We start from the raw sequence: 22,458 nt of genomic DNA, 5'->3' as shown, positions 1-22,458 counted from the left end.
GTTCCTGGGAGTGCACTCAGAACTATACACAAGGAAAGAGTTCTAAAATCCACTACAAGCAGCGTGGAAGCTATCCAGTGCAACTTATCTCAGGAAGTGTTCTGTGCTCCCCTGGCTTCTAATAATTCTGCTTGCAATCACCAGAACTGTTCCTAGCCTTCACACAGCACAGATGCATTCCAGGGTAGGGTGAGGCAAATGGTTATGAAGCTTACTCAGGTGCCATTTATTTCATGAAAGTTTTCTGGTTATTATAACCAAATGTCAATTGTCTGTAATTGTGGCATGCAATGGAAAATCCCTGCTTAGGACATGTTCTGCCACTTGTTGGTGAAGTACACTAACCCTCAACAATGAAGCAACACTAAAAAAACATGGGTTTGACATGTAAGCAGGTCTAGGAGTATAATTAACACATATTTATATTGATTTTTTTTCTTATGGTTTTGCTCTAAACCATCTTGTATTTTAAAATAAAGGTTCTGTGCAGAATTAAAGAATTCTTCCTATTCAGTTCATTTACTAATCTAATTACTAATTAATAAAATGTTCTGCTTTAATAGCCTCTGTTTTGACTTATCTTCATAAACACAAATAAATCTTGCAGTGATCTTGCAATACACGAATGTATCAGTGGCTTATAAGTAAGGATCAGAGCATGGAGCAAAACTTGAGCTCGTCCCAGATGCTCTTATAAGACATTCTCTGAGCTTGCATTCAGAGGTTCAAAATTAAATAATAACTACTTTAAAGGGGATTCTACTTGAGAAGAGAGGAGTAAAATTTGATGTCAGAACTGTGACTGATCATTGGCACTGGGTGCATGGGGCAGGGAAGATGACTCAGTGTTTTAATTATTTTTTTCTTTCCTTTAAAATGAAGCAAACATATGGATTTTACATGTATTTACTAGCCATATTATTTTGTTGAATTACAAAAGTGTGGAAATAGCCTGAGAATGCTAAATTGATAAAGTAAGTTCTTAAAGAAAACTTTAAAAAATTTCTAGTAGCAAACTTTTTTTAACATTAGAGACTGTAGAAAATAAAAGCACAATGGCAGTTTGCATTTTAAAATTGAGAATGAAAAAATTAATATCAGAATCTAACTTTTGGGTCAGCTTGAATATAGATGCAGTAGACTTGCCATCACTTGCAGATTAAAGTTGCTGCTGATTTACTTTCTGAAAAGATGGTACAGTTCAAACAGTCACACTGGGCTTGATGCAGAAATCACATCACGTGGTTTTATGGTTTGTTCTATGCATATGGAAAAATATTATTTTTATCTACCCTCAAAATCTTGGAATTTTGTGGAAAGAAAATAAATTAATAGTATCTCAGCAGTCAAGCAATCAGGGTAGATTATGAGAAGATGTACTTGAAAAATTAAGAGGGGAGAGGAAAGGGAGGAATTTCCGCAAGAATTACATTAGCATGCCAAGCTGGTCTAATATTCCTCTTTAGTGTTTGTATTCTCTGTGCACTGTATTTTTTTAACAGCTGGCCTACTGTAGATGAAAACAGACACAAAGAAAATGTGCAAAGCTTCCCTGAGCTTGTGCCTGAAGAATTATTACAATTCCAAAATTATCTGTACAGATTTTAACTGTCACGCATATGACAAACACCCAGATTTTATGCAGGTTTTTTAGAAAAACTGAATTAGGCTGCTTTGTAGCAGTCATTCCAGTGATCATATCTGCGCTTTAAAACACATTCATGTAACTTCTTGTAACGAGAAGTGACATGAATATAAGACTCAGTGGGATTTCTAATTTTTTTCCAACCACTGATTGATCACACATATATCACACATATATACAAAGAAGAACAGAAATTATGGAACAAGCCTAATTAAAGGTTTACTAGGAATAAAGGTCCATAATTCTTAAAAAATGTGTATCTGTGTATGCAGCTCTATAAAAATATAATTGTACATGCTGGTCATTTTGTGAAACCACTTAATTTGCAAAATTATTAAATTCTGGGTATTCATATCATTAGCAAAAAAGGAATTATTATTGTGTTTATTGGCATAATAATACATAATAATTTCTTATACTTGCTTGTAGAACTGTACAACAATTGTACAAACATTATTCCAGGGATTAAGATTAATTATTGTCAGGATTAATATTTTCACAGCTTGAGCTAACATGATTTTAGCTATTGTATTACAGCTCTCCTCTTTACCATCTGCATCTTTTCACTTCTTTGGACTCCTGTGACTACATTTTAAACAACCCTGACCTTTGTTAAATTACTTGGTTAAGGCTGATTTAGGGGCACAGCTTTATTTTTATTAATATGCACGCCTGCAGGAAAATTGGAGAAATGCTCTTCAAAACCAGCATTTTATTTAGTAGACAGAAGAACAAAGTATTATGGTTTTGGCACAAATATGCAACTCTTCACTCATAGAATGGAGAATAACTTGTTAGCAGCTCTTCAAAAAAAGTTATAAACTGCAAGGTGAACTTGAAATTACAGTGCTGGACCTGTGAGCAAGATTAAACACGGTCTGAAATTTCAGAGAAGACATTTTAAGAAAGCGTCTTATAATGGTACACCTCATACAGACAGCACAAAAGTGGTTTCAGTTCAGCACCTAACTGGCAAACCTGCAAATTATTTTCAGAAAGCATTAGTGGTTAAGAGTTGCTGCAAATAGGAATAAAATAACATGAGAACTCGACACAATATACCCCTAAATAAAGTGAGAGACACTAAGTGACCATAAATGCAAGCTATACTACCAAACTTACAGGCAAAATGTATTTTTCTAGAAAATAGCCAGAGTTACATACTGGCTTTCAGAGAATTGTCAGGATCAGATCCCTGTTGGTGTCCCTGCAGGGCAGACCCTTTCCTCTCTAATCAGCTTTTGCAATCTTTGCAAACAGAAAGAACCACTAAAATCACACAACCTGCAGAGGAGAGGCACAGAACACAGCAGCTCGAGGGATTATGCAGAACAGAAAGTATCATTCAGATGTCTAGAGCAGATGCAAATATTAATTTTATGGGCTTTTTCTCTTGAATGGTATGTGTCTCTATGCTTAAAATAAGTAATGTGTTCCAATTAATATTTTACATAACATGAATAGTTATATTTGATGTATTTCTAATGTAAAAAAATCTCAACAAAACTTAGAAAAAGATCAGTTGGCTCATGTTTAGAATGACAACCCAATCCCCGCATTCTCTCTCTGGATCCAAGCTTGCTCAAAAGGTTCTCAGTATTTTTAATTTGGTTTGATTTCTGTCCCACTCTCCTAAAGAAAAGCAAGTAAAATGGGATGTCACAATACACACAGACACCAAGTCCAGTTGCAGTAAGTCAGCATCCATCCTTCTGAAAGTATCAGAAATGCCTGGTAACAATTAACCAAAAGTTACATAAAATGCTAGTATGCATAATTAAAGACTCTACCGAATGCTTGGGAAAACAGTGGCCATTTATCACAAAAAGCTATAAATAGAAGGAATATAGAAGAAAAAAACAACTAAACCTTCTGAGAAGGTCTATTTAAATGCCTAATTTCTATCTTAAGCTTTGTTTATTTGAAACTATAGGGTACAAAAGATACCTTACAAAGCTGATTAAACTTCACCATAGGTCACACACCCAGCTGAAAAGGGTATTTTTTTTTTTTACCTCCCAGATCAGTTCTCATGAATATTACTTTGCAATAACATCTCTGGAAATGACCTAGGAGCCAAAGAACCCTGCAGCAAGAAAGGGTAATATCCTCTCCAAGCAGACCCAAGGATCCTTTGGTGAGATGCCAGTTCTCAGGTGGAAAGTACCCACATTTTTCTGGATTGGACTGCATCTCCAACCCCTTCTCTCTTCCTACCCTCTGGCTCAGTAAACCATTTTCTCCCCAGTGCTCCCTCCACAATACTGCCTGTGCCAACACAACTTCAGAGCTTCCTGGGGCAGTGTTTTGGCTATGTTCTCGAAGGCTCAGTGCTGAGCCATGGAGAAAGCAGCTCAGGAGTGGCTTTCTGGGGAGTGACTGTCATGCTCAGCACTACCAGGGCACCTCGAGTTCTGCACTGAAGAGAAAAACTGTCTTCTGGGTGGCAACAGTGAGGAGTTGGTGCCTTGCTCCCATCCCTCAAACTTTGTCATGGGTGACCATTCAAGGCCATTTCTGATGGACCAAATGGCAAGGGACCCAAGCAGGGTTTTTGTTTCACCATTAAAAAAGCCCTGTACAAACCAATGTGACTTTTTTCCTCACATCATGCTCTTGCATGCCTGAACACTGTTGAGGACACTGCAGGACTGGATCCAAAGAGAGTGAACACAATTTATGACCTAGCAGAGGAAATAATCATTGTATTACATGTATTGCTGGCACTAGCCTGGAAAGAGCATGAAATAGAGAAGACTCAGTGAACAGGACAGTGAGAGCACTGGAAGCTACAAAGGTCAAAAGAAAAATGGCAGGCACCAACAGTAGTAGCAAGCTGGAAGTGAGAGAGGACAACAGACAACATGTGCATTTGTGATGTGCTGTGGCTCAGAGAAAATAATCCAGTATGGTTTTATGGTGTGCATACTGAAATAGTATTGCTCAGAACAGACACAGAATAGCATGAGCAAAAGGAACCTGATTATAGCATTTATCTAGGAATTTCTGCCTTGTGGACAAACAGGGAGTAGTTAAAAGAAGCCAAACTTTTATGGGTTTGCCTGACACACAATTCAAAATGATTGAATGCAAAGTCTAAGACTTGTATCTGCCTGACTCCAAATACAATCAAAACTGATGCAATGTGTGCATGCTCCTCTGATCTCACTAGGATATATCATATCCTTGAGGTCAAGTGCACATTGCTGTGCTGTACTAGGACATGGCCTGAGACATGGAAGACATGGAAGTTTCCTGAAGAATATGTATGAATCCTTTACTGTGACTTAAGAAATTTTTCCACTGCCTGGATTTCTTTCCCAATGCCTCCAGCTAAATCAAAAGCAGAAAGGAGACAATTTTTCAGGAGCTCTTTCAGCACATTATAATTAGATATCATTTCATCATCTTAAACATCCTTTAGTCAAATAAATGCTGATTTGAGCTGCAGCATCAACAACTGCAATGAACTGAAGCTATATAGAAATCCTCATGCACTTTGCTTCAAGCCAAAGTTGTGTATTCCCATGACCAGGGCCAGGGCTGTGACCACAGGGTCTAGAGTGTCACCCCAGCTCTTGCCATGTCTTCTGGCTGGGGCACCACAATGCCCACAAATTTTTGTTATTAGCATTCTCACACATGTTTCTGTACCGACTAAGTCCCATATAAGTCTCTTGAGTGATGATAATTAATTATGGTAACTCCTGCTTAAACTTTTTTTTAAAACTTTTTTTTTTTTATACTCTCTAATAATATTGGCATAGTAAGCTATTAAAGGTACGTTATTTCCAATTATCTGATACAGAATACCATGTAGAAATACCAAGATCAGAGCTAAAATCATTCCCCAACTTTTAAGTCCTTCCCCATTGTATGCATTTAAAATATACTTGGACAGAAAAAACCCTGGTTGCTATTGTATAGTGAATTATTATTGCACTAAGGAACACATTGGTGCTATTGCTAGTTTGGTAGATTACTACTACTTGATCTCATAAAGGGTTTCTACAACAAACTCCTCCTGAATACCTTGGAAGTTCACATAAAGAACTCCTGCAGGATTTGAGCTCTTACTGATTTTAAATACCTCTACCATCCTCTGTGTCTATGTTGGAAACAAAACAAAACCATATGAGAGGAGGACAGCAAGAAATAAAAGTGAAAGGTGGAAAATGATGGCCCCTACAGACCTGTAAATCAGACTGCTGTTGTATGCAAACACATAGAAGTAGATAGAAAATAACATAAAATACAGCTTGGGTTGTTTAAAATGGGGCAATGACTTTTAATCTTTCTCTCTAAACTGCTTTTCTTGGAAATGTGGCAGATTTATGTCAAGTCCTGTAAGACATCTGATATAGTGGCATAGAGGAGCTTTCTGTTTTAAACCAGAGATGTGAATTAGCAGAATTATAAGGCAGATAAGGAGATACAGGGGATATGGGAGTATCCAGTGCTGAAAGGGAATATTAAGAGAAATCAATAACATAAAAGAAGTTGGAGAGGCTGTAAGAGCCCTGATAACTGGAATAAAATTAGTGAGAATAATATTTAGTGATTCAAAGCAGAAGAATCTCTACTTGGCAGGTGACAAATATTTCTGCTGTAAGGTGATTTAGTTGAGTCTGCACCCACACTGGGATGTAGGGGATTTGCCTGGAGCTCCCCATCATCTGCTGCTTCCTCTGGCCTATGCACCTAGATTTATCCAAGGAGTAATGGCTGTAAACTGGAAGAGGCTAGGAAGATTTTAGGTAGATTTTATAAAGCAATGATTTACAGTGAGGATGATGAGGCACCAGAGAAGTTGCCCAGAGGAGCTGTAGATGCTCCATCCCTGGCAGTGGGGGCCAGGTTAGATGGGGACTTAAGCAACCTGGATCAGTGAAAATTGTCCTGGCTCATGGCAGGGGGGGTGGAACTAGATGATTTTTAAGGTCCTTTTCAAACCAAACCATTCTATAACTCTATGATTTCCACCCCAAAGAAACAAGTTGAAGGCACTGGAGATCTGAAAGGATGAAAATAAAGGAAGAATGCTGAGAACCACTCCTTTTGCCTCCCTTTATATTTACATATGCAGAATGGCAGTGAGCTGCCAGCATGAATGACCATGTGTTCCACTGCTGCAATAGGAACATGAACTTTCTGGTCAATCTTCTCCAAAGCCATTTATTGCCTTCACAGTAATTTGAATTTGCAAGTTAAGCTTGAAATAACGTATGTGAAAGTGTGTTGTTCCAGACATCAAAGTTAATGCATCCTGGATTTCCATCTGTATGGTGTAAGGTTAGTTCAGGTTCCAAAGAGCTGCTCCAGCAATCCAACAGGGCACCACACCCCAGGAGACTCTGCAGGGTTTCAGTCTGCCTCCCTGCCAACTGCTTTTTGGGGTTCACATGCATTTCCACGGACTTTTACAGACCAGCTCTGACACTGAACTTCAATGTTCAGGATTCTCTATGTAGGTTAGTGGCTGTGGCATGAGCTAAGAGATCACCAGAGCTGCCAGGCAGGTCACCTGTGCATACAGCTGGGAGGTGTTGTGCAAGTACCACTGGCATGGGCATTTGCCTATGCAAATGTAGACACTCTATGGGGTTCATCTACACACAGGCAGCTCTAACTGTCAGTCAAGCCCTAGAAAAGCTGTACAGGTGGGTTGGAACAGGGCTATTCCTTTCCAACCACTGACAGAGCACCTATGTCTTCACTTAGTATAACTGAACACAAAAGGAAAAAAAGCCCATATAAACTAATAAAAAAATGTGAGTCTGCATAAAATTTCCTAATCTGTTTCTTCCCAAGCTCATCTCTGATAGTTATCTACACATTGGCCATGAGCCAGAGTGGGTTACACATTGTGAAAGACATGCATACTTTACATACATTGCATTGCTACATACAGAAAACAAGTTTCATGCCCTTTCTGCTAGAGTCCAGAAAACAACATTTTCTTTTTCCTAAAAGATCATAAAACTCAAGAAAAGGTATCCTCTTTCATAATGTGGGGAACAAAAAACCTCAGCAAGTTTCTTAATTAGTGAGCCAAATTGAAGATGAAGAAAAAAAGTGCATGATCATTGCCCCAAGTTCAAAATATTTGTATTTCCTAAGTCAGTTTCATTTTTTTCTTTTGTTGTTGGTTTAGGTAGAAGGGGAGGTCAATTTAAATTCACAATTACATTTTTTCCTGAAAATATTCTAATGAGTCATTTTAACCAGATAAGAAATTTCCCAAAACATTCTTTGACTAAGAAGTGTAAAATTTTTTACCAACAAGAGTTTGTCTGTCACCCAGAGAAGAGTCTGTTCCAGTTTGTCATCCCAAGAAAAAGACAGTTTCTTGAAGAAATTCCAGTCCAAATTATCAATTATGCAAGTCCTGTGCTTTTGTAATGTCCATCTCAGCAGACTGCATCTAGGTGGAGATTAATTACTGACCTAAAGAGCTTGTCTCTATAGGAAACTATACCTAAAACTACACATGTAAACATCACTTCAGTCTATTAATACAATCTGAAATATTTCATTGGATAAATTGAATAAATTGCTGTCATTATCTTTTTGCCTGAAACCTTCTTCTAAAAACAAAATTAAATTACCGAATAAAACACATCCAATTACAATTTTTTCACTCCTAATCTTTCTCCCCATGACTAAGCTAACACATGCCTACAAAAGTTAGCCTTGGGCTCTGTTGTACAGTCACCTCTTCTGTGTTTCAACTTGCTGAGAACTTTTTTAAACTGGAAAAAATTTTGAGCTAGAAGAAGTTACTAGGGTTACTCTTTCTTGGCTACTGTTGATATGAAAAGAAGAATTAGGGTAAAACTATTCAGAGAAACAGACAGAAGAAGCTGTGGATCTAATCTAATCCTTTGTCTATATAAGACCATGTTAGACTTTATTACTGATGTTCTGAACTTACCCTCAGTGGCACAGGGGTAGCTAATAATTCCAACCAAAATGCAAAGGAAAGGTGAGCCAGGCATGACAGTAACAATTGCTAGTAGGACTGCAATTAGAATAAAGCACTTATTTCAGAAAACAGATGTGTCAAAAAAATCTAGCTGATGGTCAGCACCAGAAATGATTTTTCAAAAGTCAGAACTGCAAAAGAACTTCTGGGTGTCCATAGCCTTCTCATTATTTTTCCATTTCAGCCTTTTTTTTATGCATTCCTTTCTCTTATATCCTTTAATTCCTTTCAGTCTCCTGCTCCTTCCTAGACTTTAGCCTAATATGTACTGTTCTCTGACCTGAATTCCTAGACAGACCCTCTCTTGTTTTTTTTGTTCTTTCCTTTCCATGCCCTCAAAATTAACAATTTGGGTTATTTATGAGCCCTGGAGAATCAAGATTTATTAAAATTGTGGTTGGGCAGTACCTGAAGCTTCATTAGCAGGATACTGCTCTGAAGACCAAGAACTCTACATCATTCTAGTATTAATTAATTATATTTTTCGGGTGCATCGTTTTCTGATAAAAAACAGAAAGGGTTAGATTGCATGGTCAAAATTACTAAATTACATGAACCAGGTGCTTCACCTCTGGCTATGACATCTGGCTATGAAGTGATGTCCTCAGCAAAAACTCCAGGTCAGGAGTTCATTAAATTAGACACTGACCATTGTTTCTAAATGCTTTCCACCCAATCTTTGATAGTTTGGGACTACCTCTCTTAATAAATTTACTGGCTTGGTGGACTGAAGCTAGAAATGCAAAAGCTTTCCTGGATAGACACAAAGTCAGTCTTCAGCATCACTGAGTACAATGAAACAGCAGCTTGCAGAAGTGTCTTTGACCCAGGAGTTTGGGTTAAGCTGTAGTGGAAGGATTTATATCGTGTTAAGGACCATATAGCAGAAGAAGACTAAAGCCAGTCTAGATTGGGATATTTTATCTTTACCAGAATCAAGTGATGGAATTAAAAAAAAAAATCCCTTCAGGAGCCAAAAACACAACCCTGAACCACTTCTGCCACTCATAGTTGGCAACTTTAATATGTTTTCATCTTCAGTTCCCAGAGAGCAGCATCTCACGTGCATTCCCATCAATGAATGGGAATGCACTGAAACTTTTCAATTATGAGTCCTTAAATAAAAAGTGAACCCTTAAAAATTGTGAGCCTGACTAATACACTTGATTGAATCAGGAGTTATTAATCTGCAATTCTTGGGAGTTTTACTTCTTTCTACTAACTATTTGCAGCCTTTTCTGAACAGTGCTGGGTATTTATTTTTTCCATTTGAACAAGGTCCTTTAGCAGTGCTACAAGAAGCTTCTCCCACTTTTCACATATTCCATCATTTTTAGATAACCCTGTGCTGGCTGCTGCTTCTTGTGCTGTTTTATTAGACCCACATATTTGGAGTTTTGGGCATCATGCTTATGGTGCCTTTTATTAGTATAGACCAGAGAATCACACAGCAATGGAAATCAGACAAAAGCAAAGGTGCTTGTCTAGAGTTCTTCATGCTGGCTTTACCATATATGCTGATACATATGAGTTTTCATCCCTTTAACAGCAGGAGTAGGAAACCACTCTCCACCTGTATTTGATACAAACTATTGCAAAAATCACACTGTAGAAAAGATTACAAAGAGCCTGGGACAGTGTTGGTTTTGTAGTCACCTGGTGCATGCCACATCCACGTGTGATGTGTACTTGGTTAACTCTACTGTGTCTCGCAAAGGCTGAGAGTTAAGAAACCCTGCCCTTGAGAACATGTTTTAAGATAAAAGGGCAGCATAAATATACTGGCAGATATGTTAGAAAGAAAAAAATGCTACAGCTGGCTCTTTAGCAGCCCAGAACAATATAAATGTTCCAAAGGAGACGATGCAGGTCCAGCTCACAGCTGTGCATCCCTCCCCTCTGCAGCACAGATGCTGGCTGCTGTGGAGAAGCAATAGGGCCTTTGCTACTCATGGAGGCTGTTGCATTTCGACAGCAGGACACAACCTGTTTACATATATCCTGCAGGAAAAGAAGGGTTTGCAGGCCAGAGAAACCACCAAACAGCTAAGCATGCTTTGCCTAGAAGAGTGCCCATCTCCAGTCCATGCATCCATGTGTAGAAAGTCAACAAATGCCAACACCTCAAGGAAAGAGTGAAGTGGTGCTTTTGCAGAGGATTAGGAATGACCATATGACTTCCTTTGGGAACATTTGCACACACTCAGGACCACTCCACAAAGGCAAATGCATATTCATCTTTTACCGTGTGGGCTTCAGTGGAAATTCTCCTGGTTTTGTCAATCACAGCTCCATAATGAATAAGGGAGAGGATGGATGTGCCAAATATTCTGGCCACATTCTGGTCTTGCTAGCTCTGGCCAATACAGAATGATACTAAGGTGTCCTGTATTTAAGTGTGTGTGGACTGAACAAGCATGCAATGTAGTGGCAACAAGGGCTGACAAAATATATTTTCTCCAGTCCAATCTATCAGCCCTCCCTCTGTATCTGGCTCTCTGTGTGGCTATTTCTTAGTAAAACTGTTCTGGAGAGCAATATCTTCCTTTATTTTTGGAAAATAGTTTTATAATAATATTTCAGTAATTAAGGACAGAATTCAGTTAATAGTTGGAGAAAGCATTTTAATTTTTTTCAAACTTTTTAGATGAATAGATGTCTTTTAGATGGAAAGATGGTTTTCAGATATCAGCAGTGACTGCACATTTGAAGTTCTGTTGGGCAACTGATTCCACAACCCCCAGTCATGATTAACCTGCAATCAGGGTAAGACAATTCAACTAACCTACCAAGGTGGATCTTAGAAATGATCAGAAACATTAAACAAAAACTAGCGGTGGCTAGTAATGGCCAGACAACACTAAAAAAAAGAAAAAAAATCATTAATAGGAAACAGCTAGTTCCACTAGAACATTGTTCTTTGACATTTAGCTTTCACTAAGCAGAATATATTGGAAAGGACACTTGGGCTCACCAAGCTTAGAAGTAGGAGCCAGACCTCAGAATTTTGCCAGTGGGATTCAAAAACCAAAAACAGCAACAGGCAGAAACCAAGAATTTCAAGTCCTTTGCCCTCAATGTTCCTTCTTTGTTTAATTTTTCTGTCCAGAAAATCAAATAAACAAATGATAGTTTTGAAGCACAAACAAACAAACAAACAACCCCAAATTCAGCCACAATGTTCTGCAGGTGACCTTCATGTGCCTTTTTGTGGTAATCATCTATGTTAACCCAACTGTTAGTGCTGTAATGACTATTTCACCTTCACACCATGCAAGATGTCTGGAGTCCTTTGAAACAGATTAGTCACTTGCACCTCAAGGGCACTATGATGTTAATTGTATCTAGCTGTATTTAAACATTGAAACTTCTTTTTCATCCAAAGGACAAACAACAAAAATAATTTTTTGCACCCTGACTCACAAGGGAGAGCCACTTTCTGAATCAGTGCTACCACCTTTGGGCAATACTTGACTCTTCCTGGCAAGTTCTGCTTCTCTGTAACTAAATGAGTGCCCCAACACCAAACGTTTCTGAGAAGGAAGGATCAGATCACTGAGGAACAATGAATTTAAAAAATTAAGAAACAGAAAAAATAAAAATAATAAAAAAAGAAATCATAGTTTATAATAAGCACACATTAAAATAACATTTCTGCTCATTTGAGAAAGTGTGTCTGAACAATTTCAAATTCTGAAAGCAGAGAATGGGAAAAAGAAAGGTTCCAAGATTACATAAGAATCTGGCCAGTTTACCTGTGCTCTGCTTCTTCTAGAGACGAACATGTGGAACTTTCCATCAAAGGAAATTTCTGCCCCCTCTTTTGGTTCTCTCGCTTATATCCTGCTGTTGTAAGGAAATGTCACCCTTTCAAGTTTTATGGAATACCTGGTATTATTCCTCCAGTTGGGAATGGATAGGATTTTCATAGAATTTCAGCTGTCAAAATACTTGATTACTACAACACATAAGTGCTGAAAGAAGCCAAATGGAAAGTGTAGAAGTTTCCAGTTTACATACTGAACAAATAAACCTCACCAAAACTGGTTTAAATCAACGTTCATTTTTGTTATAACCACCTGTGTTTGTTCCATTTTACATATCAATTTCAACTTTCCTATTGGAAAACTACAAAAGAAAAAGTATTTCATGGAAATACTTATTTATCAGCAATTCCCAATTCACTGATAAAATAAGGGATAAAAACTTAGCATATGATTACAGCATTAAACGTCACAAAGTGATGAACCTAGTGATAAGGGCAAATAGGATCCTAAGTTCTGTTTAAACATCACACTACCAATGAAATCTACAGGTATGAAGCCCTTTCTTGGCTGAATGCTGTAGGGCAGTGATTTTTAATTTAAACCTGGATTTTTTTCCTTAGGTTGGAGTGATTACCTGTATTGCAAGGTTCTAGTTTTGATAATTGGCTTGTGATCATTACTGGCACAAGTTTCTCAGGGGATTGAAATTTCAGCAATACTACACTGAGAATTTATACAAATATTTGATAGGCTGGCAAGACATGTGGTAAGAAGAAGCCAATGGATGTAAGACAGCCTAGAAATGCAACATGATTCGTAAATGGAGGAGCAGCAAGAAAGAGAATTAAAAACTCCATTTATCTAATAATGAGCGGCACCAGTAGACCCACTTGTTTTCTCTCTGCTTTCTTCCAGCCTTTCACTCTCCTCCTATAAACAAACACCACCCCATCATCTTATGTAACAGACTTTGTCACAGTCCTAAATATTTTAATATATACATAAATGCAGAGAAAACTTTGTTTATTCCATTCTGCTAGCAGAATCCATATACTCTGTTTCCATATCTGCTTCTTTGAACTTTTTTCCGTGTGATCTACTTTTCTCCAATATGCAGTTTTCTTGCACAACCATGTCTTTCTTCCTTTAGAAGCTCTCCTATTTGTAGACATGCTTTTTAATCCTTTTTCTGCAACTTCCCCTCATAGTCAAGTTCTGGAATGTTTCTTTCCCTCTGGGCTTGGTATTTACCTATCTCTTCTCAGAGGCAGGGAATACTTCATCTTCCCCAAATGCAGGACACCAGACACATGTAGATATGAGAACTATACTGTTTCTTACAGGAAAGTATTCCCAGGCTGCTAAGTAAATCTCAGGGTCCTCTGTAACAGAGACTAATGCAGCCAGTATACTAAAATCATAGTAATTCTCCAGTAGTTCCCATCTAATTGGAATTATCCTGAAATACACACTTCCAAGCTTAAGTAACAGAAGATGGTCCCAAAGATGAGAGACAGGAGAATTTCCCCCTGGCCCAGACCCCATTCCATCATTCTGAAGGAGCCTTCTTGATACTGCAGATGTTTCATGCTTTAATATAGCACTTTTTAAAATAAAGCGTCTTCTCTTCATACTTCCACTTCCATGAACCCTGAGCAAGATTATATGAAGAATCAGCCAAGAATCAGCCAAGCTTTATAAGCCCCACTGTAAGAAAAGCACTGCAAGTTTATCTCAGATTTGCAGGGCCAGCTCATGGCCCACTAGCAAAACCAACCTTTGCTTTTCCCTGTCTGTCAATTTCTCAAGCTAATTCATCAAGGTTATTTTCATTTTCTTAACAAGACAGAACTGTTACAGCAGTGAAAAAGCTGTATATAGGTATTTTACTTTATTTTAATAACAAACCAAGAAAGAAAGGGAAAGAGGAAATGAGAAATCATTTGTCTGAAAACACCCAAATCTGAAACAAAAAAATTCTGTAGAAACCAGCCATCTTTATTTTAAAGTGATAAAATATTCAGGACTGCAGATGATACGCTTCTCTTTTCCCTGTGGCTGCTTTTAAACTCTGAAATAAGATTAGATAAAATTTCTCAAAAAAAAAAAAAAAAAAAAAAAAAGCAAAATAAAACCACCCCACTCCATATTCACAGTTTACCCATACATCAACATTAAAACACTCATGGTTTTTAGCCTGTACCTATTACATAGGTTAATAACTCATCTTCAGAGGATTGGAACAATGGCTCCTTTTATTTTTAACATGTTTTAGCACCAGATTCATCTGTGGGGGAATTGCTGGGGAATTAATTTTTCAGAATCTCAGCCAGAGAAGGGCAGGGGCAGGGAAGGAGTGCAGGCTGAAGAAGAAGCTGACTCTGCTTCACTGTCTAGTTCATGGCTTCCATACGCTGCTGGAGGATTATGTGGCTATGGAGGATAAACCACACTCTCCTAGAGGTCAATTCACTGCTGAAAATTTCAGCCATAAATTCTATGTAAAAAGTAATGTTAAACACAACTGGGCTGTAATTTTCTTGTCTACTCAATTACAGCAAAAATCAGAGGACACTCCACCCATATGTTGCAGTAGATACTAACTCTGTGTAACATGCTGAATTGCAAGTTTAAATCCAGATATCTGGGGAGAAATCTGGACAGCTCTTCCAAACTTGCTAAATAGTTTGTTTCAAGAGCAGAGAGTTAGGTTGGTTTTGCCCTGGGAAACAATGTTTTGTGACACCTTCCTACACAGGTAACCTGTGTGGTAGCCTGACCCACTGCTGGTGACAGAAATCCAGTCCTTATGGAGCAGAATTTCAGGAGAACTCATCAGATGCTTCTGGCAACTATCTGCCAACTGTGCTGCATGTGGACAACCTCATTAAATTCAATTAAGCAACCTTGCAGTTGCAAGCAGGGCAGACACCCCGGCTGGGATTTGAGCAATTGGGATCTGTACTGCATCTACCTCCGGTCAAGGCCAGGATTTGGATTCGGCACCTTTTATAAGCAGCATATGCACACACAACAGGATGCAAGAGTCCAAGTTAACAGTTGTATTCCTGGTTTTTTTATTTTACCTGATGGCTGATGAGTGCTGCTTTTCCCATTGAAGTTACACCTTGCAGGTGTCCTGACTTTGGTGGAAAGCAGAATTGGATGGAAAACCAAATGTAGCAACAAACCATGGAACCGTTATTCACTGTCTGATGGCAAGGAATAGGCATAGCTGCCTTGGAAAGTGCACACCTAGCCACATAATTATTCTACAATTGCTTCTTAATGCAAAGGATAAAGCCTTTCACCTCCTTTCAGCCTTTTCCCATGGCCAACACTACTGTTCTGTAATAACTCATCTCTGAGTAACTAAGTAAACAGCATTACAAAATAATTTCTGGAGCCAAATATCTGATAAAGATGATTAATGCCTCATGAAATGCCCAAGTCATATTTGCAATAATTGCAATATTTGAGATGGATAAGAGGAGAGAATTATAGGATTTGCTGTAAGGCTGAATTATCTACAGGAAGTTCATGTGAAAGTCACGCTACCATCTAACTCACTGGTACCTGCCAGGCACACTCCTTAACAGCTGGCTTATTTGTTTTCTGGATTTTAGAAGTAGAGTTAGAGTTTTGAGGTAGATTTTTTTTTTTTTTAAGCTACCTTCATAAATACCCTGATTCTTGAGAGAGACCATATTGGTCTAGAAACTGCTGCACAAATACAGGAATCTTTCCCAGTGAACAGAGTTTTGGGATATTCTTGAATGGCTGCCCAAACCAAAGTTTCACAATGTTTGTTCAAGACAAAGTTTGCCAGCAAATACAAATGTTCTTTCAAAGAAAAGTGATGTATTTCTTCTTCTGAACAACTCACGTGGGTATATTCTGTAGTTTCCCAGCACGACAAAAATCTAAATTTTTGGCATGTTTTCTCCATGCTTTGGAGGAAAGAAGACTGAAAGGTACTATCTTAGAGGGCTTCAACCATTTCACATTATATAGTCCATAAACTGTGAAGACAATTATGGATAACTTCTTTTTTGCCTGTGGTGGGATAAAGAAACTCTTCTGTTTATAATAATAGATTTTCTTGGTAACCAGCTAATACACAATATGGTAACATTTGATGAAAGAACAATACAAGAGATATTACTGTTGGCAACCATCTACGCCAGAGCTCTCATATTTATTAAAGCAAAATTATTATTATTACTACTACATCATTTTGTTAATAATGACTGAACACTTAGTAAGGATTGTTAAAATCTAAATTCACAACTGGAGTTGTTCTGACTGGACATAACTGTTTTGTTTTTGCTTTCGTGATGCCTTAAGGTTCTCTCTTATAGTCAGTCACTTCTCTGGTGCTAATGAAAAGGCTTGCTGCAAATACACCAATTTAATTATTATTCTGTGACCACTCCTATACCCCCCAGCCCCAAATTGCACCAACATGAACACCAGTGGCAAACAAGCACAAACAGGGCATTAAAAAGGTCAAAGAAAATTAGTTTTCAGCTTTAAAAAGGTATTTCTGTAAAACTCTTCTCTGCACCTGCTGAGTCCTTGTAGCCCATAAAACTTTTTGTACTCCTGCAAACTGCTCATTTCACGTGCAGAGGCAAGGAGGAAATATCTGGAAGAGGAAAGCTGGCACTGAGGAGGATCCTTCTCCAGCCATTTGTGTCTATCATGTGAAAACTCCATGCTGCCTTGAACAAAGTGTAGCAGAGAAAGAATGTGGACAGACTTTTCCCACCATTTCCAGAGCAAACAAGTAGAAACAGGAAAATGTCTTGCAGGCCCATCTGAACACAGATGGGTGCACAGGGGATATGGCTGAGCCACCACACTCTGTTTTGTGCATTCAGTTTTTATAGCAAAGTCATCTTTTTCTTAAGGTGTACTGCAATATCCAGTCACTTGCAGCTACCACCAAAGAGCCTGGTGGTTTAGCACATTCAGACTTACATCCAGACTCTTTTTACCCACCAGAAGACTCAATAAGTAACAGAGACACCCTTACTTGAGCCCTTCCTGTGACTGTAAGGTCCTGGTGCAGGAGATGGAGCACACCGTGCTCCAAAGACTCAACACTGAGGGTAAGCACAGTTGCCAGTGCTTCTCTGCCCAGTCACCACAAGTGCTGTGGCAGGAGACACCGACAGAATTGGCATGGCCTTCATCTGCTCCTCTGGTGGACCTCTCCTTGGTTCTCCAGAATGCCCTTGAATAAATCCCGCTTCCTCCCTTGTTAGCAAGGAGGGAAGCTGGTCTGAAATCAGCTTAGTCACGATCACTGATGCAGTTGCACAGCACTTACTGAAACAAAGAAACCTTTTCTACCCACACCCAATCTGATATTACACTACCCTGACCTATAACAATACATTTTTGGAAGTACTTGTCAAGAGTGACAATTTTCCTAACAATCACTCTGACAGAGGAACATTAGAAAACAAGCAAGCACAGAAACCTGCAGTAAATGTGACTTTGGAAACTACAACATTTCTTTTATTTACAAGGAACAAAGGACCTCATGTGTGTCAGGAATAAATAAAAATCAGCCTCCAGCTTTCACAAATGAATAATCATGTGTAGAAAACATAGCGTTTTTGTTAAAAATAAAGATGCAATTTGCAATTAACTAAGGAACAAGAACTATTTCTTCTAGAGCCAATCTAGTGAGGTTTTTAAAACTGGCATATTCTGATCTCATCTGTTTCCCTATGGGCAAAGAAGCTGATCTTGAGCTTTCCTGCTGCAGATCAAAGTGATGGCTACAAATGTTAGTAAAACAAAGTCTCCCTTAGTGTAAGGCAAAACAGGATAAAAAGCAAACAAGAAAAAAACTTCTGCACAAGGATATAAGACAAAATGGGAGAGTACTTCTGCCATGCTAAGAAAGATGAACATCTACTAAGTCTTGGATTTCAACAAATACAACATTATTATGATAGGAGACTGGTTACCATATATGCGTCAACTCTCTGGGGAATCTGATTTTTATTTTCCTTCCTGTTCAAGGGACAGTTGTTCATATATTTATTTGCATTGACATAATGTGGAGATGCAGGCTGTGATCAGAGGTCCATTGTGTAAGGTGCTGTACACACAGTTTATCAAAACAGCCTCCGCTTCAGAGACCCTCCAGTCTAAACAGGGAAATTCTAGAAGTCCCGAGGGGAAAGAAAGCTTGTAACGTTTCCAAGAGAGAACCAGAAAGTCTTTGGAAAAGCATCTTTGGGTGGCATTTTAGACTAAAAGGAAATCTTGATGTTCTCATTTCAGCGATATATTTCCTTGGGTTTGTGTCATTAGAAATCTTACCTGTATTTTCTCAGCAATTAGATCAAAACCATCGCAGATAATAAAACTGAGGTTTGAAGTTTGTGCCCACTGCAAAACCTAACCAGAGTACCTTTCTATCAGAGAATCCATTGCTTTATGAATTCTCACAATTCCTTCTCAAACATCAGGTACCAGAAAATCCTCATTTACTCCTCATCTGCAAATATTGCAAACTAACTCCTTCTTACTCCACTACTTGTTCCATTTTTCTTGAAGATCAAGGGAACTTGGAAAAATACAGAAAGGTGGTCCACATAAGTGTCTGTCTCTGTCACATGGGGGACAGAGAAATAAAAATTCTGAAGGCAAGTCCACTGGTGCATTTTCAAAATTAAGTCCTGAAATATCTTGAGAAGATACTTTGAAATTAATATTTTCAAAGAAAATTATTCCCAGATTTGTTTATGTAAAAAAAAAAAAAAAAGCAAAACAGCAGAAACAGGTGTGTTCCTATTCAAATTATCTTGCATCCATTTAGAGACAAAATTATTAAACATACGGCACAATGAAATGTCACCCTCTAAACATAAATATGCACTAGAAAGAGAATTGTGGGCATTTTAAGCAGGAAATAAATAAATGGCGGGCAGGAGACAAGGAGTTTAGGGAAATAGCTTTACTGGGAATGCGGCTGTTTGAGGGCATATTCTTTCTTCTCTGTTCTAGAAAAGAAAAGGATGAAGCAGGGAACACAAAAACTCGAGGGTAATGCTTACCTTCATGTTCATACAGAATCACGGCATCATGAAGCCCCTTGTCTTTGAACCTCCTCTCTTTTTCCAGCAACAGCACGCTCCCTTTGGTCTCTGAATGGACTTCAGGATTCTCTACAAGTCTGCAAAGAAAGAGATGGATAGAATGAAGAGATCCTTGCTCCTCGGCTGAGTGGTTGGTAGAACTTCATCACTTAAAAATTATTTCTCCTTAAGGGACTTTAGATATGCATTAGACTTCTGTCCTACATCTTGGCAAGCAGCAGAGATCTTTAAAGGAGCGTTACTTCTGCTGGGATGTGCTGGAGGACAAGGTGAGCAAGAGGAGAGAGTGAAAAAGCAGCACATTTCTTGCTGGTTATCCACACTAGGCTGCACCCTCTTAGCCTTCCTTTGTGAACATCAGTAAAACACATTTATATTCCATAGAAATACTGCTGCTAGATCAATGGACAAAATTCTGACGTGGAAATGCATGGAATTCTTGGAATTTAAGGGAGAAAAAATTGTTATAAAATTCACAAGTATAATTAACTGGTAGAAGATGTAAATGTTATCCATTTTATCACTTACATAGTTACATTCTGATCTTATGTTTCAACAGTTGAACACAGCAAAAACACTTCACTAAGATCAGATTGCAAGTGTTGTTTTTCTACTAAGCAAATAATGGCACAATCTACTTTGGCTCTGCTAGCTGTAAAAAAGAAAAAATTTCTTTTTTTTGTACAGCATCTTCTGAGTTACAAAAATGTTAATCCCCGATAGAACTGGAGGACCTAATTTTGTAAAAAGCAGAACATGCCTGATTTAGTAAAGGGATTTCTGTTCTGAAGCTTTCAAATCTCTTTTTCACCCTCCTGTCAATCACTGAAGTGAATCAACCTTTTAGTGGAAGCAACGTCATCTAATCTAGAGAGAGAAAAAAGGGTATAAAAAACCTAGGTCAGCAGTATGGCAACCCATTGTGCTGTGTTCCAGACACAAGATTCATAAATTCTTTAGTTGACAAATGACCTTAAAAAGTACATAGATGTGAAGAGCAAAGGCAGATGAGAGCCCAAAGTATTTGAAAGAAACTGCAAGTCAGGGACACGGTCGTAGGCAGGCTAACCTGTCCAACTTCACCACTGTCAGCCTCTGGTAGCCTTCCATTTCAAAGTAAGGAGGAGACTGCAGAGTTGTTGGACAAAATCTGCTAAAGCATTGTCAGGTAGGTGTTTTTATAAATAAATTCCTAGACAGCAAGTGTTTTACCAAACATGGATGCAATACTCCTTCAAAACAACTGCTGTGCCCTCGTGTGAGTGAAGTAATTCTTAAGACAGTGGCTTCTACAAGTGTTTCTTTTTTTGTTTTGTTTTGGTTGGGTTTTTTTTGTTTTGTTTTGTTTTTTTGTGTTTTTGTTTTTGGTTGGTTGGTTTGGGTTTTTTTTTAACTTAAATTCTGGTTAGCAAAATGAGTCTAAAATATGCTGAATTCTTAAGCCATTGCCATTTAAGTGGAATGATTTGATATAGAGATTTGATATAGAGCAATAAATTATGGAAATTTTTTAACTCACTGGAAAAATCACTGACACTTTAACCAAGCACTGAAGAAATGAAAACCTGGAATGTCATACTTTTAGTCTTTATTACTTCATCACTCTTCATCTGACCATGTTATCTGTCCCTGAAGCATTAACTGGATCTGCAATAAAATCTATACAGTAGACAAAGAGGTTTCTATGCTTTGGATCAGCTATTCTAATCTAGGAAATTCTTTTTTTGTAGTGAAGTTTTAAAGCTTTGAGAAGCATTCAGCATTTGTTATAACTTATACAGGAATAAACTTAAACCCTAAATTCACTAAATGAAACCTGTCATTGCCAAGGACCACAATGAAAAGAGATATTTATTCAACATGGTTTCCAGTGTCAAGGACTAAGGTCATGGTTTATGGTTGTTTCTTATGTAATGAACATGAAAGATGCAAAGGATTCCATTTTAGGACAGAATTAAAATGAGCTACTTAATATACTAAAAGCTGGTGAACACTGTGTTACAAGTCCACAGTGTTCCACAGTGTCAATTGCTGCCTAAGCCATTAAAGAAATTAAATTGATTAAGTTTGAAAAATAACCTGTGAGCTACTGAGAAAAAATTTCTGTTGCCCCTCAAGACAACCTGTGTATTACTACCTGCATGAAGATCAGGGTAGCCTTAAAACCTCCCTTGGTTGCATGCTGGGTGGGAACATGCACCTCAAGCCTTCTAGCCTAAATATGAGGTTCTTATGAGTTTGAACCACCAAGTGAAGCTCTTCACTTCCTCCAGCTTCACACAAAGACCACATAAGGCCACAATTTTACATTCTCTGAGTACCCACAAATCAGGCCAACCGTAAAGCTGGCCTAAGCTTATGCAAAAGGTGCAAGATACTACTGCTCAAAACTTGTAGTCTGCATGGAAATAAACTGTTATCTGCCCTGCTACAGATAGCGGCAAAAGTTTCCCACCTGCACATTTCCTGCATGTTTTGTTCTTGCTCTCATATATCTTAACCTATTACATAATAATTGATTAGTACCACCAGAGAGATAAAACAGCTCTTCCCTGGCAAGTACAGGAGAATTGCAGGGATAATTAATTAATGTTTTATTATGCAAATAGATATTTCTTTACAGCTGGAATTTTTCATAGCATTGTAGAAAGACTTAATCTCTGGTTCGGAAATCTCACAGCCACAAACCACAGGAGGCTGGAAGTGCATCACTGCTACTTGCCCTCTCCATACGCTCTTTCCTTAGACATCCACATTTAAAACTGTTGCAGACAAGGTTCAGGGATATAAGAAAACTTAGTCTGGCATGGCACAGCCATTCCTTTGTGTAAGAGAGCACAATTTCAGGAGGACATTTTTACAGTATTTACTTTCTTTTCTTCAAATGCCAGTTCTGTTACATTGCTCTTCCATGAAGTGTAAAACATGCAAGTGGATTCA

General features: G+C 38.2%; 1 long non-coding RNA gene across 1 annotated transcript in view; it reads right to left on the bottom strand.

The window, feature by feature from the left end:
* The window catches only part of LOC116183305 (uncharacterized), a 118,512-nt gene extending 96,989 nt beyond the window's left edge, over window positions 1-21,523 (bottom strand). The window contains exon 1 of the long non-coding RNA XR_004147905.2: window positions 19,477-21,523. This is a non-coding gene — a long non-coding RNA (uncharacterized LOC116183305). The remainder of the gene's footprint in view (window positions 1-19,476) is intronic.
* Window positions 21,524-22,458: the final 935 nt, after the last annotated feature.

This window comes from Lonchura striata, chromosome 2 (assembly GCF_050655825.1).
Source record: "Lonchura striata isolate lonStrDom1 chromosome 2, ASM5065582v1, whole genome shotgun sequence".
Taxonomy (NCBI): Eukaryota; Metazoa; Chordata; class Aves; order Passeriformes; family Estrildidae; genus Lonchura; species Lonchura striata.
This window is presented reverse-complemented; position numbering and strand designations above follow the sequence as displayed.